The sequence below is a fragment of the Rousettus aegyptiacus genome, unplaced genomic scaffold, assembly GCF_014176215.1.
Source record: "Rousettus aegyptiacus isolate mRouAeg1 unplaced genomic scaffold, mRouAeg1.p scaffold_m13_p_12, whole genome shotgun sequence".
Lineage (NCBI taxonomy): Eukaryota > Metazoa > Chordata > Mammalia > Chiroptera > Pteropodidae > Rousettus > Rousettus aegyptiacus.
In genome coordinates this window covers 47,431,211-47,449,037 of record NW_023416287.1, presented here as the reverse complement: position 1 = coordinate 47,449,037, position 17,827 = coordinate 47,431,211, and the positions used below count along the sequence as shown (strand labels likewise).

The following is a 17,827-nucleotide window of genomic DNA, read 5'->3' as shown; positions in this document are numbered from 1 at the left end:
TTTTGGGTCTCAACTCCTCCTACCAATCTCCGAGTAGCTTCTTCTTTATATCTGTAGTTATGTTCATCTAGTCTTTGGAGCTTATGGTTTCAAGTCTTACATTCAAGTCTTTAATTCATTTAAGTTAATTTTTATTTATGGTGTAAGATAGTAGTCAAGTTTTATTCTTTTACATGTATCTGTCTAGTTTCCCAGCATCATTTATTGAAGAGATTGTCCTTTCACCATTGTATATTCTTGCTCCTTTTTTCATAAATTAATAAACTATATATGTGTGGGTTAATTTCTGGGTTGTGTTACATTGATTTTTATATGTTTTTATACCAATACCATACTGCTTTGATTACTATAGCTTTGTAGTATAGCTTTGATTACTATAGTTTGAAATCAGGGAGCATGATACCTCTGGTTTTGTTCATTCTCATGATTACTTTGGCCATTCAGGGTCTTCTGTGATTCCACACAAATTATAGAATTATTTGTTCTAGTTCTGTGGAAATGTCATTGGAATTTTGATAGGGATCACACTAAATCTGTAGATTGTTTTTGGGTAGTATGGACATTTTCTAACTTTTGCTTGTGTCTCTTATTGGAGACCCAGGTCCTTAGCATTTGTATTTCATGTTGTAATTTGCCCAGTTTGGTCCTTATCTATGAACTCTCACTTAAATCATTCTTTGGTTGTTTTTTGAATAAGGTATTTCAACTTTCTTGCACCAAGTGCCTTGTAAACATTTGTAAAAAGTTTTTTAAGGAGAGGAAAACTTGACCTTGTCAGTTGTGGTTTAATCACAGAATACTTAAGGTGCATGATATCTATGGTTGGTTAGAAATACATATAATTTGTATAGTTGTAATACATTTTTCCCTAATGTAAACAAGAATCTGCAAAAATTTAACTTTGGAACCAACCTTATAATTTTATATGTGTGAACATTTTACCATGTCAGTAAAAACATTTAAAAAGAAATGAAATTTAAGACCTGTAGAATATTTCTTTATTTGGCTATACCATAACTTATCTTTTGAAATTACCTTATTATTTTACATTGAGATTATTTCCAACTTTTTGAGATTGTTTGTCAGCCCCTCTAGAATTTAAACTTCATAAGGGCATGGGTCTGGGCTGTTTTGCTCGCTCATACATCCACAACACCTACCACAGTGTCTGACATACAGTAGATACTAAATTTAGCTTGAAAGAATGAATATTGGAGAAGATGGAGAAAAGGAAGCAAAGCGTGTCTCAATAGTAATGCTTAGGCTATCAGAAGGGAGGGCGAATTCTCATATTTTTCAATATTTAATTATGAAAAATTTCAAACAGATAGCAAAGTTAGAAGAATTTTACACCATAATCACCATTTATATACTATCTAGATTTTATTATCACAATTTACTATACATGCTTTGTCACATATCTATCCATCGGTTTCTCCAACTATCAGTCCATATTATTTTTTGGAAGTGTGTTTCAAAGTAGATTGCAGACATTAATAACTAAAGTTCAATATTTATTTTTTTAGAGTTTTGTTTTTGTTTTTGTTTTTTGACTATAAAATCTAAATTGACAAACCCTATCAAGATAGGGTTATGGCCACACCCAATAAAATTCCTCTGGGCCCTTTTTTTTGAATTCTCTTTCTTATACATCCAGAGGCTACCATAGGTTAGTTTTGCCTGTTCATAATTTCATATAAATAGAAGCAAACAGTATGTACTCTTTCATATAAGGCCCCCCCCCACACACAAGCGTTATGTTTTTGAGATTCAACTATGTTGCTCTGTATATTAATAGTTCTTCACTTTTTATTACTGAGTAGTATCCATCATATGATTATACCACATTTTATTCATATAATCTACTAATGATCATTTGGGCTATTAGGGACAGTTTTCTTCTTCCTTTCTAATTTTTATGACTTGCATTATTGTGACCTCTGGTATGGTATTGAATTGAAGTGCAGAGAATAGGCATCATTACCTCATGCCTGGCTTTGGTAGAAAACATTTTTTTGTTTATAATTTAGTACTATAGGTTTTCTGTAAATGCCCTTTTTTCACTTGTGGAAAATGTTGATAATAAATTCAATCTTTAAATATACATATGGCTATTTAAAATTTTTATTTAATCTTGTGCCAGTTTTGCTGTTTTATTTTTTAAGAAAATTGTTCATTTTATCTAAGTTGTCAATATCTTTCCATATTCATTTTCTCTCTGCAGATTAGATAGTTTCTACTAGCCTTTCTTCAAGTTCACTGAATGTTTTCTCTGTTATTTTTATTAAGCTGATAAATATTTTCATTTTTTTAATTTAAGTATAATATTTTTGAGTTTCAGAATTACCACTTGGATTTTTAAATATTTTCTATTCCTCTGCTGAGAATTCTTATATTTTTATTCACTAAGAGTAGTTGTTTATTGTTCAAAGTTATTGTAGCTGCTTTAAAGTCCTTGTGTGCTAATTTTAACATCTGGGTCATATCAGGTTGTCTGCTTTTTCTTTTGAAAGCATGTCACACTTTCTAGTTTCTTTATACGTCAGATAATTTTAGTTTGTGTTCTAACCATTGTGAATGTTCTGTTGTGGAGACTTTAGATTCTGGTTTATTTCTCTAATAGGTATGATGTTTTGTTTTATCAAAATTAACTTAGTTGGTCTCAGACTTCAAACTCTGTCTCTTGAACAGTAATTCCAATCTTAGTCTAGTTCTTTCCTCTTTAACTGGGCTGCTGGCTGCCTCTCTGCCCATGCTTAGTTTGGAGTGGCCAGAGAATTCCAGATTCACCTTCTCTGGCTCTCTCCTTCTCAGGATCCCCTTCATCAGTTTCTTCAAGTCAGAAAGACAGAGGTTTGGTGTGTGCTCTGACCGCAGGCTAAAAGTGATTAAAGCTGGAGCTTACCCTTTGCCTTCCCATTCTTCCAAGTCCCAACCTATCTTTGTTCCCCTGCTAGTGCTTTTGGGACGAGGGTCTTCCTTCCTTCCTTCCTACCTTCCTTCCTTCCTTCCTTCCTTCCTTCCTTCCTTCCTTCCTTCCTTCCTTCCTTCCTCCTACTACTGTATTTCATCTAGTGGTTTATAGTTGTTACCTGCTGAAGGGCTTTCCTCATAGAGCTATGTAGAGAGCAGCTCTAGTAGAAAAGAGTAGCTCTCGTAGGTTCGTTTGGGTCCTTGCCTTTCCTGGGTTTATACTTGAGTCCTAGGGAGAGGATGAACATAAACAAACCTACGAACAAAACAAAAACAAAAAGTCTGTTCTGTGTCTTTTGTTTTTGTTGACACTGAGTTTCAAGGTATCACTTCAGTGGTTTACAGGTGATAAGGAAGACTGCTGAACCAAAGGGGCCTCCATGTACATAACCCCAGAAACCACAAGCCTTGTGGGCATCAAGGACTCCAAGGGGTGCAGGACCACTCTGGTGCCTCATAGACTTCCTTCACAGAAAAGAGGGCACTGGTGGATGTCAAAAAGATGCATAAAGGACTGATTCCCAAATGCATGAAGCCACTCTTGTGAAACATTAGAACTGCCTGGGCAGGACTTTGTATTGGAGCAAAGAGTTCAGACTAGAATAGCAAGAGAAAAGAGACTGTTAATTGCTGTCAAGGTGACCACATTTTTTTTAAATGTGAGGTAAAGAAATTAAGATTATGTGTCAGGACTGTGAACAAAGTCTCCAGTACAGCATGTGTCAAATAGAGAAGGAATCTCCCTCTTCTCAGACTTCCAGCCAAAGCAGTTCTGAGAAAGCCTGGCCCATGTGTGCACTCAGTTGGGCTTCTGTCATGGTGATTAAAATGTTAGCCTCATCTGTGGCAGCTAGGGAAATAATCCATAGGAGGTATGTGGCTAATTTTATTCTTTATAGATGAAAGAACACATAATCTGAAAGGGGTATGCATGGAAGAAAGAAACTAACATTAAAAATGCATATTAATACATATTCCACTATGGGTCGAGATGATCCTGTGAATCATGAGGCAATTGGGATAATATTTCTCTTTTTCTGAGTTTAGCCTATACTGTCTCAGAGAATTAATGTTTATCTTTAGGAATGTGTGTGTGTGTGTGTGTGTGTGTGTGTGTGTGTGTAAATTTTTCAAAAGTGGGTATAGGTACAAATAGTGGCTATTTGAAAAGAAAAAAAATGTACTATTGAAGAGAAGGGGGAAGTCTGGGCACACCAGACAAAGGTTAAGTTCCCCTTGGACTATGTAAGCATAAAGATTCTCATTTCTCCTTTCATAACTAAATTTTCCCCAGCCATTCAGTAAAGACTTCTATACATGGAACTAAGGAGAGAAGTGAGGAAGTACTGGTGTGTCAGGCAGGGTTCAACAGGAGAAGAGGAATCTTGGGAGACAATATAAAAGGATTTATTGTAAGGAATCGGAGTACACAATTGTGGGCTGGCTAGCCATGTGTGACCTCCTCGGGGCAGATGCCAAAAGGACAACTGAAGTCTGGGCCCTGTAGCTGTCCACATGTGGAGTTTCCTCTTCTTCGGGGAAGCTTGGCTCTTCTTTTAAGGTCTTCCATCTGATTGCATCGGTTCTGTGACAGATAATCTAGACAGACCTGATGCAATCAGCTGGAAGACCTTAATTACCCTCACGTTATATTAATTTATTATGGACTTTAGTCACACCTACAAAGTACCTTTATAGTGACATTTTAGTTGAATGAATAATTGGGGCTTACTGCCTAGCCAAGTGGACACCTTCAAAAGGCCATTGCAAGAATTGAGGTGGGTTCCATGTTTAAGGCTCTCCCCATGCTGCTGCCTGCCCCAACCATCAACACCCCCACTGCAGAGCTGCTGCAGAGAAAACCCTGAGGGGCTGTAGTTCTGGTGCAGTCTCAGCCAAGATCCGTGTTGGTGGCGACACAGCACAGCCCAGGGAGAGACTCATTACCTGCAGTGGTGGCAGTGGACATTTATGGAGATGTTTCCCCTTAAATCAGGCTGTGTGATTCATCAAGGGGCTTGGGGTAGGTGGGAGGAACTGACACAGTACAGTACACTGGAGAGGCTAGGGAATCCTGGAGAGATGCATCTGCTTTATCAATAGAAACTTAACCACTGAGAAATATATTTGACTTTACAGTTGGAGGGGAGCCACTGGAGCCAGCTGCAGGCGTGGGATGTGCAAAAATCCTCAACGAGTCACCTTGACATTTCCTCAGTTCTTGCCTAGATCCCTGACTCATCCTCATGGGGGTGTCTGGCCCACAAAATGTTCCTTTTTCTCATGGTCTATATGCCTTTCAAACTGCGAGAAATGCATTTTTCAGGAACCAAGGTGATCCAACCTTATATGTGATGTGTTCTCTGCAAATGTCAAATTTATATCTGTCAACAAAGTTACAATGGATCTCTCACACAGCTCTCTGTGATGACTGCAGGGAAGTCAAGTTACTACTAAAATTTTATTTTGGAAGTTATGCTCTCTGGACTTACAACCATGGAAATACTGAAAATGAAATCCTTTCCCTCTTTTCTCCGCCAAATATTCACATCTCTAATCAATTATTTTTTCTCCTTCCACCTGCACAGGGAAAGTTCCAGCAGTTATTTATCTTGCCTGCTTTTTTTCCTTCATCACTTTAAATACATCATTCCAATTTTTTTTTTTTTGGCCTTTTTTGTTTCTGATTTGAAAGTTAACTGCTAACCACAGATTTTTTTCCCCCCATATTTCTCCATTTTTTCCTTCCTTTTCTTTGAATTGGATAATTTCTACTTATCTATAAATTCACTCATTATAACATTCTACATTCTTATGTCTGTTGTTGATGTATGGTATTTTAAAAACTATTATTGATTTTGTAAGAATTGACATCTTTATGATTCTTGAATCTGTGCATCTACAAATGTGGTGTACTTCTCTGTTAGTTTTCTTTCATATCTGTCAAGTATATTTTGTATTTTATTCCTAGCAGCTTTATATACCATTTCTTAGATATCTTAGGTTATGTTATGTTAGGTATCTTAAAGATTTTCCCACCTGTTCTGCATAATTTGAGTGTTATTCTTTTTTATCTGTTACATTTTATGATTGGTTATTTCTAAGTGGTAGGAACACTACTGACTTTTGTATGTAAATCTGTTATGCAATAGCCTTCCTGAGTTCTCTTATTAGTTTTATTGGTTCTACGTAGATTCTCTAGGATTTTCTAAATAGACAATCATACCCATAAGAAAAGTTTTTAAAAATCTCTTAACATTTTTCATTTCTCATTTCTTTTATTGTCTAATTGCATACTCTAAGGTATCAGTATAACATTTGTTAGAATCATGGGTGTTTTGTCTTGTTCTTGACCTTAGAATTGTATAAAGTCTTTCTATTATATTTGTTAGATAACCTTTATCCTCTTAAGGAAATCCTAGTTTATCCTAGTTTACCAAGTTTATGTGAACTAATTTACTAGTTTATGTTTGGTCCATGAGGGCCTTATCCCTATCCTGCCATAGTGTGGGAACCAGACTTCTCCCTTACCTTTGCATGGGAACGGACCTTGCATCTGGGTTAGCGACACTACATGCTCGCCTCTCGCTTGGCTGGGCTCTCCTCCCTTCCCCGCCAATTTACTCACCCCAAATATTCCCACTAAAAAAGCCTGCCTCAAGCTCCATATAAGTTTCAGGTCCCCTCGCTTTCTGGGTTGGCACCATCTTTGGCTCAACCAGGCTGTCACTCCGCTACAATAAATATTGCTTAACTCTTTCGGCTTTATGTATTCCTCTTTCTGCGAACCTAAAATCTGGTGTGGAAATATGGAAGGATCTGGTGCAGGTTCAGTGACCACTGCGCTGAGCCCCAATATTGTTGGTTTGCATCCTGGAGAGCAGAGGGCTGAACTCCGGACCATTCCTGTTCTTCAGGCTCTGATGAGTTTGTCCCTAACCTCCCAAATCCTCCCCGAACCTAGCCAGGGAGGACGCGGGACCGAGAGCTTCACCTTTTTATTGTTGACCTGTTAGTCTACATAGGTCACTTAGTTTCCAGGTGAGTGGTTACCCACCTCTTCTCGGGTCTTCGGTCTCTCATTCTCTGACAAATCCTGGCGCTAGGTCAGAAGACACCTCAGCCTCTTGGCACTGAGTTCTTCTAAACTGGGGACCCCTGGCTCAGAAAGGACCCCTCTGCTTTAGCGGACAGACTCTTACTCGGGACGCCCACCCAAAGAGCCGCTCCCTCTCTTGTAGTTTGCCACTCGCCCTCCTCACTTTCCCTGTCATTCTCATCTTCTTCATCATGGGGGACAAACACACCCTCTACGCCCTCCAAAACCACCCTGGTTGGCTGCCTTTTAAGGAACCTAAACAACCTCAGCCTCCAGGGTGATATCAGACCTAAGCATCTCATTTTCTATTGTAACACTGTTTGGCCACAATATAAATTAGATAATGGATCTCAGTGGCCTGAGAACGGCACTTTTGATTATAATGCATTAAGAGACCTTAACAACTTCTGTCACCACAATGGAAAGCAGTCTGAAGTTCTCCATGTCCAGGCCTTCTTTACTCTCTGATCCAGACCCTCTCTCTGTAAATCCTGTTCTACTTATCAGATTTTATTTCTTTTCTCCAAACTCTACTTTCCTTAACTCTGAAACTGACACTGCTTCTTCTGATCCCACAGACCATGGACCCCCACCCTGTAGGCCCCCAGCCCTGTATGCTCCTCTTTCAACTGACCCCCCAAGTGACACCCACACTTCTCCCCTCAACCCTTCAGCTCTCAACTCCCTCACTTGCTCCTCTCTTAACCTCCTCATGAGCCCCTCCCTCACTCCTTCCTTCTTTAACCCCTCAGCTGCTGATGAGTCCAACTCAGATCTCAGAACGCTTCTTCTTCCCTCTCATACATGCTCTTGGGCTCATCCCCAGGAGCCTGCTACTATTTTCCCTTTAAGGGAAGTTGCAGGAACTGAGGGTATCATCTGCATTCGTGTCCCTTTCCCTCTGGCTGATTTCTCTCAAACTGAGAAAAAGTTAGGGTCCTTCTCCACTGACCCCACCACTTATGTCAAGAAATTTGAATACCTAATTTGATCCTATGATTTTACCTGGCAGGATGTCTACATAATCCTTTTCTCTATTCCCCTGCCCCCAAAAAGGAGAGAGTCTGGCTGGCCACTCAGGGTCAGGCTGATAACCTCCATCTGTAAGATAATCAACAGCTGGTTGGGACAGTAGCAGTCCCCAGACAGGATCCCAACTGGAACTATCAGATAGATTCCCCAGGCCACCCAACAAAGAAATCATATGGTAATTGCCTCACAGCAGGGCTTCGAAAAGCGGCACACAAAGCAGTTAACTATGAAGAACTCAAAGAGGTCAGCCAAGGTCCAGATGAAAATCCCACCTTTTTTTCTGTCTTGCCTAACAAAGGCTCTCCAAAAATACACTAAACTAGACCGTCAGTGGAGGCTTCCTTTTCCTATATACTCATTTCATTTCTCATTTGGACCCTGATATCGGACGCAAATTACAAAGGCTGGAGGATGGCCCTCAAACCCCACGAAGGGACCTCTTAAATGCTGCCTTTAAAGTTTCCAATAATAGAGATGAGCAAAAAAAAAAATGAACAGCTTAAAAGGGAACAGGCTAAATGTCAGATGCTGGCAGCAGCTATCCAGGGCTCCCACAGAAATAAGCAAACCCCTAAGGGCAGAACCCTCAAGGCCTCTCCTAGCCTCTGCTTTAAGTGTGGCAAGAAGGGTCACTGGCACAAATGCTGCCCTAATCGTCGTCCTCTTCCAGGCCCTTGTCCACTCTGTGGCAAGAAAGGTCACTGGAAAGTCGACTGTGACCTACCCCCTCAAGGGAAGGTCACAACTCTTTTCTCAGAAAAGTTGGAACAACTGAACCTCAGCTTGCCAGCCTTCTAGGTCTCGCCACTGAAGACTGTGGCTGTCCGGCCCCGTGACCCCCACGCCTATCACTCGTTCGGAGCCCAGGGTAGCAGGTAAGCCAATTTCCTTTCTTATCGCTATAGGGGCCACTTACTCTGTCTTACCTGAATTTACAGGTACTACCTGCCCCTTTTAAGTCTTCGTTGTGGGAGTTGATGGTCTCATCTCTAAACCTTTAGCCACACCCTTCTTAAATTGTCTCTTACTTGGAACACCTTTCAGTCACTTGTTTCTAGTATATCTCTCACTAATCACCTACTTCCTCTTCTGCTTTCCTACAGAGCTTTCCAAGTGGACCCGATATCAGGGTCCACTTATCTTGAACGTTCTCTCAATCTCACCCATTCTCTCTTCAGTAAATCCAACCCTACATTAACCAAAGACTGCTGGCTCTGCCTTTTCCTCTCCTCAGCATACTCTGCCCTCCTCATTCCCCTCGCCAAATGGGACCACGTACAAATGATCCTTACATATTGAGAAGAAAAGGGCCTCATTTTTCTTGAAAGGACAGATACTCTCCTTGAAAGTTACTCCACAGCACAGGCTAATCAAGCTTCTACTCTCTTCCACACCTATACCCAATCCCTTGCAAAGGTAGCACATCCCTCCATACTAGTAATAGGACCCATCCTTCATGCCCCTTTGATTTCCAAGGCTCCCCTTTGTTTCACAAGAACTGGTGGCAACATATCTGTAAGACACCTACCTTCTAGTCTATGCAATCAGTCACAGTACAAGTACTCAATGGATATTGGACTCAATGTATAGACTACCAGGTCCCTCCAGGGTCTAATGGCCTCTTTCTACAACCTGCCCGCTTTACAGGTTACTCTACAGTCTTTGCAACCTCTTACAACTGTTCCATGCCCCTATCCCCGCCTTCTTTCCTTGGATTATGACTGTCTCTACAGTTCCTCAACACTTTCATTGTAGACCTACTAATCCCCCTTCACATCTATCCCCCTTGATTGGAGCTACTATAGCTACAACTCTTATGACCTCGAGTTTTGAGCCTCAGAAAGGACTCACTGGAACAATCTATTCTCTTACTCATTTGCTCTCCATACATGTTTCCACTTGTATACCTGACAATGGGGTCTTCTTTCTATGTGGAACTAGTAGTTATCTCTGCCTTCCCATTAACTGGACTGGAACTTGTACTCTAGTCTATCTCTCTTCAAATATAGATATAGCCCCCAATAACCAGTCCTTATCAATTCCATCACACACTGTATAAAATATAAAAGGGCTATTCAGGTCATCCCATTGTTGGTTATGCTGAAGAGTCACTACTCGACTAGGCACAAGCATAGGGGGACTTGCCACTGCTCTATCCTATTTTGAAGCATTGTCCAATGATCTCCAAGAAAGCCAGATGAGATTGCAAAAAGTATAGTTCAATTACAGGATCAGATTGACTCCCTAACAGCCGTCACCTTACAAAACAGACAAGGGCTAGATTTACTGACAGCTGAAAAAGGAGATCTCTACCTCTTTCTAGAAGAAGAATGTTGTTTTTACGTTAACCAATCAGGACTAGTAAGAGATGCAGCTAAAAAGCTAAAGGACAAGGACAACAAGATAAGAGAGTGCCAAGCAAATCCTTGGGACACCTGGCTAAACACCAACTGGGTTACTTGGCTCTTACCCTTCACTGGGCCTCTAACCTTCATTTTTCTCATTTCGGCCTTTGGGCCTTGCACATTGTGCCAGATTTCTTCCCTCCTCCAAAACCGTTTTCATGCGTTTATCAACCAGTCTACAGCAGAAGTCATGCTGCTTCACTCCATACCACTCTATCGAGCCCTCTGGCCAGCATAACCTACCAGTCAACGCCAATGCCAGTTGACTATCCACTACCCAACCCACTTCCAACAGATCCTCCTGCCCCTATTCAGCAGGAAGCAGCTACAGAAGACAGAGTCACCAACCCTCTTCCATAAAACCAAAAGGCTGGAATGTTAGGTCCAGGAAGGCCCTATCCCTACCCCTGTAGCGTAGGAATCCGATTTCTCCCTTACCTTTGTGTCGGAACCGGACCTTGCATCCAGGTTAGTGATGCTACATGCCCACCTCCTGCTTCACTGGACTCTCCTCTTTTCCCCGCCAATTTACTCGCCCCAAATATTCCCACAAAAAAAACTCCTCTCGAGCCCCATATAAATTTCAGGCCTCCTTGCATTCGGGGCTGATGCCATCTTCGGCTCAGCTAGGCTGTCACTCTGCTATTATAAATCTTGCTTAACCCCTTCAGCCTTGCACATTCCCCTTTCGGTGAACCTAACAGTTTATATAAATGATGAATTAGTATTGAATTTTATTAAATGCTGTTTTCTGCATATATTGTAATGAGTTTATTGGTATATATCATAATTTAGCCACAATATACTTAATCATAATATACTATATATATATTTTAAAACCTATGTAATACTATAATTAGTTCTCTTATTTTTTCATGTTTGTCATAAATAATATTTCATGATTTTCTTTCCTTGAACTGTCTTTAGAGTTTTAAAAAAAATCAAGACTATATTAGCCTTATGACATTATTTACAGAGTTTACCTTTTTTGCCTTGAAAATATTTTGCGTAAAATTCTCTGAAGATTTGACAAAACTCACTTGTAAAGTAATAAGATTGATATATTTATTTTTCAGTGTGGAGGATGATTTTGACAATCAAGTCAATGGTTATTGCTTTATTCTATTTTTCTATTTCTTCTTGAGTTAATTTTTCATTTATATATACATTTTAAGAAAATTTTTTATTTGATCTATTTTTAAGTATATTAGTAAATACTTGCTTATAATATTTTCTTATGGTAACCTATTTTTTTTTTTGCATTTTTTTACTTTTTTTTTTAATCAGCCTTGGTAGAGCTTTACATATGATTTTATTTTCTTCAGAAAATAAGCAGGGTCAGGCCTGGTTAGTACTTGGAGTTTAAAACCTTTGCATTGCATTTTTTAAACTCATGAATTACTCAGGATTTTTTTTTCTACCATAATTTAAGAATTATATTTGGTGAATCATTTGTAATTAATTTAAAGTTGGTTTAAGAATGTGTTAGTCAAGATAGGCTAGTTTATGCTTCCACAACAAATAATCCCCAAACCTATGTGACTTAAAACAACAAAATTTATATTTTGCCTATGCTATATGATCATCAAAGTTTGGCAGGTAGGACCTGCTCATTGTAGTTTCTTAAACACCCAGGTCAATAAAATAGCGACAATTTCAAATGTTGCCATTTGCTATGTCAGAAGTTAAGGGAGAGAGAAAGAGAAAAAACTCTGAAGGATTTCCCCATCCTCAATTGAATTCTCTAGCCCAGAAATGCCACATTTCACTTCTGCTCATAACTCACTGGCCAGAACTCATCACATAGTCATACCCATCTACAAGGAGGTAGGGGGTAGGAAATGTAATCCTACTATGTGTCTAAAATTGGGGAGAGTTATGTTGATTAAACAGCACAGCATGATAACAAGTGCTAGCAATTTGCTGTTACTTCTTTTTCTACCTGGTCAACTTTTGTGTTTTTTTGTAGCCTGGAAGAGTTTATGTATTCTCTCTCTGTAGAGGGCTAGGTTCTATAAATAATGGACACATCAAACTTCTGAGCTGATTTGTTCAAATCTTATTTTTATTCAGCTCAATCTATGAGATTCTACAAGAGCTATATTATATTTCACTATGGCTGTAATTGATTTTGTCAATTTCTCTTTATAATAGTGTTTGTATATTTTGAAGGCTATATGGTTAGGGACAATTTTTACTGTGTTCTTTTGCTCTATTCCTATCTATACTGAAAATGATAAAAAATATTGATCAAGAAGGTAGATAATTTTCGTAGACCTGGGCATCTTTACTAATTGATAGAACTTGACACTAACAGTTATTTGTAGCAGACAGACATGGTTTCATTTGAATTTTATGGACTCATTGTAGGGTCATCGTGGTATTGTTATTTCTGATTTACTCTTGAGTACATGGATCCCAGACCAGAACCTCAGGGCTATTTCCTTGGCCGATGCTGCGTTTAGGAATGGGAACATTTAAAAAATAGTCCATATTTGACACCAAAAGAACCACGAAAGACCCAGTCTCCTCAAAAGCTTTTTTGATGGATCTCCGTGGTGCAAATACTTGTACTAGAAATTAGCTATTTAAGCTCTGTGTCTGCCACTCTACTAAAGTGGAAGACAACTACCTGGCTTTTCATTTATCTGAACCCTGTTAGCATCTAAAACATAGTGGAGCTTAGCAACACCAGAATGATGAGGAAGAAAAGAATATGAGCTGTTTAGTGGAGAGATTTTCCTAGACCGTAAGCTTTCTCCCTCTCGTTCCTTCCCTGAAGTATTTATTCCTTTTACTGTCATTCATTTCCTAGGTCATTCTCATAAAGGATACAATATGGCTATCCTGAGCCTGATGACTCTTCCCCTCTGGTGTTCCTGTGGAGCCTGCCTGACTTCAGTGAGTTCTCTCTGGCCAAACCCCTGCTTGGAGAGGCCACCTGATGGCATGGTTAAGCTCCAGAAGTGTCTACTGTCTGCGAGTGTCCTCACTCTGCCCATTTTACAGAAAGATTTTATTTTCAGTATATCAACTGACACCAGAAGTTTTTTCTCTATTTTCTGGCTTTATTATACTTTATGGTTTTCCCCATGTTTTTCTTTTTAAAATATTTTCTGGGTTTCTTATTCCAAGTGCAACGTAGAACAAAAGCTGCTTGCTATTAACTGCTGTGGGCTCAGAGCAGTGCTGAACAGTGTGAGATGCAGCCATCTGCAAGGTTCATTAATATTTCAGTGCCTTGCATCAGTCTGGGTGCCACAAGACAGCATAATTCATAATTTAATACTGCTGGTGTGCAGTTCCCTAATGCATCGTTAGTGTTTTAGGATGGTCTGGCCCATGGAGTGCTCTACATATGTGCTGGCAGCCTCAGAGGTCAGGCTCTGGGCAGCCCCTCTGGGCTGGGGAGGAGAGAGAATGCTGCATGGAATAGCCCAGCTAAGCTGTCAAGGAGCCAAAGGCACAGATTGTCAAGGGAGGTTACCCCAGAACTTTCCACAGCTCAATCCACTTCTGTTTTGCATGAAGCTTTCCTACATGGAGATGGAAAGTTCATGCATGTAAAATTTTCCCTAAAAGAAACTTGCCATAGTTGACATTATACCCAAAGTATCAAAACGTGAATGCATTATGAAAAAGAGCTAGTAGGCGAAAACTAATTTCATTTAGTAAAATTTTAAGTGTCTACATTTCCACACTTGTAAGTATATGTATTTATGATTTGGCTTTGTGTTAGGCTTAGTATAAAGCCATCATGGTCTCTAACTTCTGTGTATTCAGTTGAATATCATTCTATAGACAAGTCAGGGTAAGCCCCAAGAGTAGAGGCATTTTGCATTGGTCTAGGTTCTTCAGGCATCATATCCAGGTGAAACCCTTCCCTGAGTGACCCCAGTTTCCTCAATTCTTACTCTTTCATATTTCTTGCTCATCTGCCCTCCATATATCAAAATAAAATCCTGGAAATGATCCAGCCTTTAGCAAAACTTCGAAGCAGTGTGTTACCATTCCTGGTGGTGCTTACAGTCAGGTATTCTCTCTAGCTAAGAATAGCAAAGTCATTTTTTTCTTCTCCAAATCATTACTGGTATTATCCAGTGGGAGGGGAATGATTTCACATGAAGTATGAGAGTCTTCTTAGTGTTACTGAGCTCATAACAAGTGGGTGACTCACTGCCTTCTTTAGTTTGCTAAGAGGCCAGGTTTGGGGCCACGGGTATGCCTCATTTATCATCATTTATTAATGAGCCTTACCAGACCTTTCCAATTATTGGCTACTTGGTTCTGAGCCTAGAGACCTCCCTTGTCAGCCATCATTTTTATAAGGCTACAGAAATTTTTCACTTTTCTCAAAAAACTTGATCTAGTTTTCTCACTAAGAATTTGATCAACACCTGAGAAAGTACAAATGTTTGGGAAGTAAATGCAAGGTAAATGGACAGATATTTCCATTGCTGGAGCTTTAGTTTCTCAGTTGCTTTACCTCCCTTTTAAGGAGGTGACGAGGACAAAACTCATTATTTGAAATCAGGGAGGATAGATATTCAGCTTAGCTGGAAGAAAGGCAGAACCAACGTTCATTGAAAACCTTCCATCTGGTATCATGATACCTTTGGTGTAGAGATATCTTACAAGGACCCTCTAGAGACAGTATGGGACGGGAGTGTCCTTAAACCTGGTTCATGTCAGAATCACTGAGAGGGGCTTAAATACATAAAAACCCTTGAATCCTGGCCCCCTAAGTGAGAGTCTTGAAGTGAAATCCAGAAGTTTTTGTTTGTTTGTTTGTTTTTTGGCAAGGCAACCCTTGGTTGACCTCACAGATTCCAAGGCCCTTGTCAGCTTACAATCCATTATTTTTTATTTTTTATGCTTATAGCACCTGATCTTCCTAGGCGGTCTCCCATCCAAGTATTAACCAGGCCTAACCCTTCTTAGCTTCCGAGATCAGACGGGATCAGGTTTGTTCAGGGTGGCATGACCATAGACTCAGAAGTCTGTATTTTTTAATAAGAGCTGGAGATGATTCTGATGATTAGCCAGTTCTAGGATCCAATGGATTAGACATATTGTCCCCAAACACAGGTCTATGACCAGTATTTCAGAATCAGTGGGGACATTGATAAAAAGAGATTTTTCGAGGGCTCTTGATCTACATGGTCCAATAGGTAAGTCTTGTGAGGTCCAGGAATAGATAATTTTCAAAGTTCTTCTGTCATTTCTGATGATTGGGCAGGTACGGAAACTCCTGGAATGGAGAGCAAAGAGCTAAAAGCCCACATAGGGTCTGCTGCATGAGCAGTAAGAATGGCCTGCACTAAAGCTGGGGCAGGGCCACAGGATGGAAGGGGCAGAGGTTTAGGGCACTTGACCAGACAGGTAGCTGAGGGAGTCTCAAACTCTTCAAGGTCCTCACCTGAGAGAGTTAGTATTATCAACAAACAGAAGGCAGAAAAGACAAAGAGGGCATGGGAGGTGAAAATTGTAATTCTGGTTTGGAGCATATTGAATTCGAAGGGCCAATGGAATATTATCTAGAATCCTTCTGAGCAGTTGGGAAAAGCTGGACTGAAGTCATGAAAGAAGCCAGTCAGAGATCTTGAGGTGCCTGCCTGGTGGGGCACTAAAGATGTGGGCATGGATGACATTTGTCTCTGATGGTGACATTCATCATCCACAAAGTGAGCTTGGTAAGAGAGACAGAGCCATCAGAAGAAAGAGGGATTCTTAGGGAAGCTTTTGGTGCTGATCTTAAGTACTTTTAAAAGAGTGGTCTGTATCTTGGGTGATGGAAATTGTGGGAGCAGTTCTGGCCTTATTAGGTGATGGCTTATCTTGTTGGGTTACTTACGAGGACAAGCTCAAATAATTGATCTTCCGCTTTAGAACTCCCTTCTGTGGATAGCACTGAGTGCTGATGACATACAGGCATATAGTGGTGGTACTACCTCAGCTGCCCCAAAATTCCAATCTGCATTTGTGCAGGAAAAGAGGCTGTGGATAAGCTAACCTTGTATTTATTGAACTGGGCCACATACACAAGAGTCACCCTATTGTCTGGATGATTAATTGCACACAAGGAAGAACCCTTCAGTAGAATGCCAGTTTCAGGGCTCTGGAAAATTCTATGAAAAGGAACAGTGGAAGCAGTTACTGTAGCTCAGGCCTAATAATGCCACTTTGTGACTAAACAGAAAGCATACCTAATAGTTAGTATTCTAGCCTTTGATAATATGGTGCACAAAAGGAGAATGGGAATTAAGAAGTTTCTAAAATCTGGGAGGGGAAAAAAGAGCATCTTCAATCAGATCTTGTGGCTGGAGCTACCATCATTGTAAATCTCTACGCTCTGTAAGAAGGCAGCCCTGACTCCCTCCCTGCCAGCCATGTCCCTCTGAGAGAGGGGACAGGATGCCAGTGTAGGTTTCTACCCAATGTGACCAACACGGCAAGCCAAACTTAACCACCCACTGGGATATAGCTCTCCAGTGATTTAAGGTCACGGTCATGGATTCTGCTTACCTGGCATGGACTAACTGGCCAGTCTCAGATCATTGTGATTTTCTCTACCAATCTTCACTCAAACTTCAGTGAGCTTCTGCTCTGGGTTTTGGCAACACTTTTATGCTTCTGAGAACAATGGTTTTTGCCTTGGATACTCAGGAAGCCAGAGACTTGCCATACTTTTGAAATTTTGATCACTATTGGTAAGTTTTGTGGGTCCTACTGATTTTTGGATTCTTTAAAAATGATGCTGAATCAGAAACTTGGTGTTGAATTGAGTTAATATCTGAAGGACCAAAAATCCTGTGAAGACAACATAAGCTGCTTTGCTGAAGTGACCTCAATTTTTCCAAGATGCAGAGAACGTCTCTGCCTGGGACTGACCAGAAGCAGAAACTGGGAGCAGCCTTTAATCTCTTTGACTTTTTAACTCATGGAAGTAAGAGAATATAAGTAATGTTCTTTGGTTCTTGGCCATTAAATTGATTTAATATATTTTTTATGTTTATATATATTTTATTTAATTCTATTTATTTTATTTTATTATTTATTATGATGACATCAGTTAACGAAATCCAATGTTTCAAGTATACAATTCAACAATAAGTCATATATATATCACATTGACTGTTCACCATACATTGTTAGATTTCTTTCTGTCTATTTACCTTCCCCTTCTCTCCCTACCCTCTGGTAACCACGAGTCTAGTGTCCATGTCCATGAGTCTCTGTTTGTTTGTCATGTTCATTTCTTGTTTTAGATTTACATCCCACATGCAAGTGATATCATGTGGTTTTCAACTTTTTCTGT

General features: G+C 39.9%; 1 pseudogene; it reads right to left on the bottom strand.

Moving 5' to 3' along the window:
• Window positions 1-15,382: 15,382 nt before the first annotated feature.
• On the bottom strand, window positions 15,383-15,501 carry LOC118610296 (annotated as a pseudogene).
• Window positions 15,502-17,827: the final 2,326 nt, after the last annotated feature.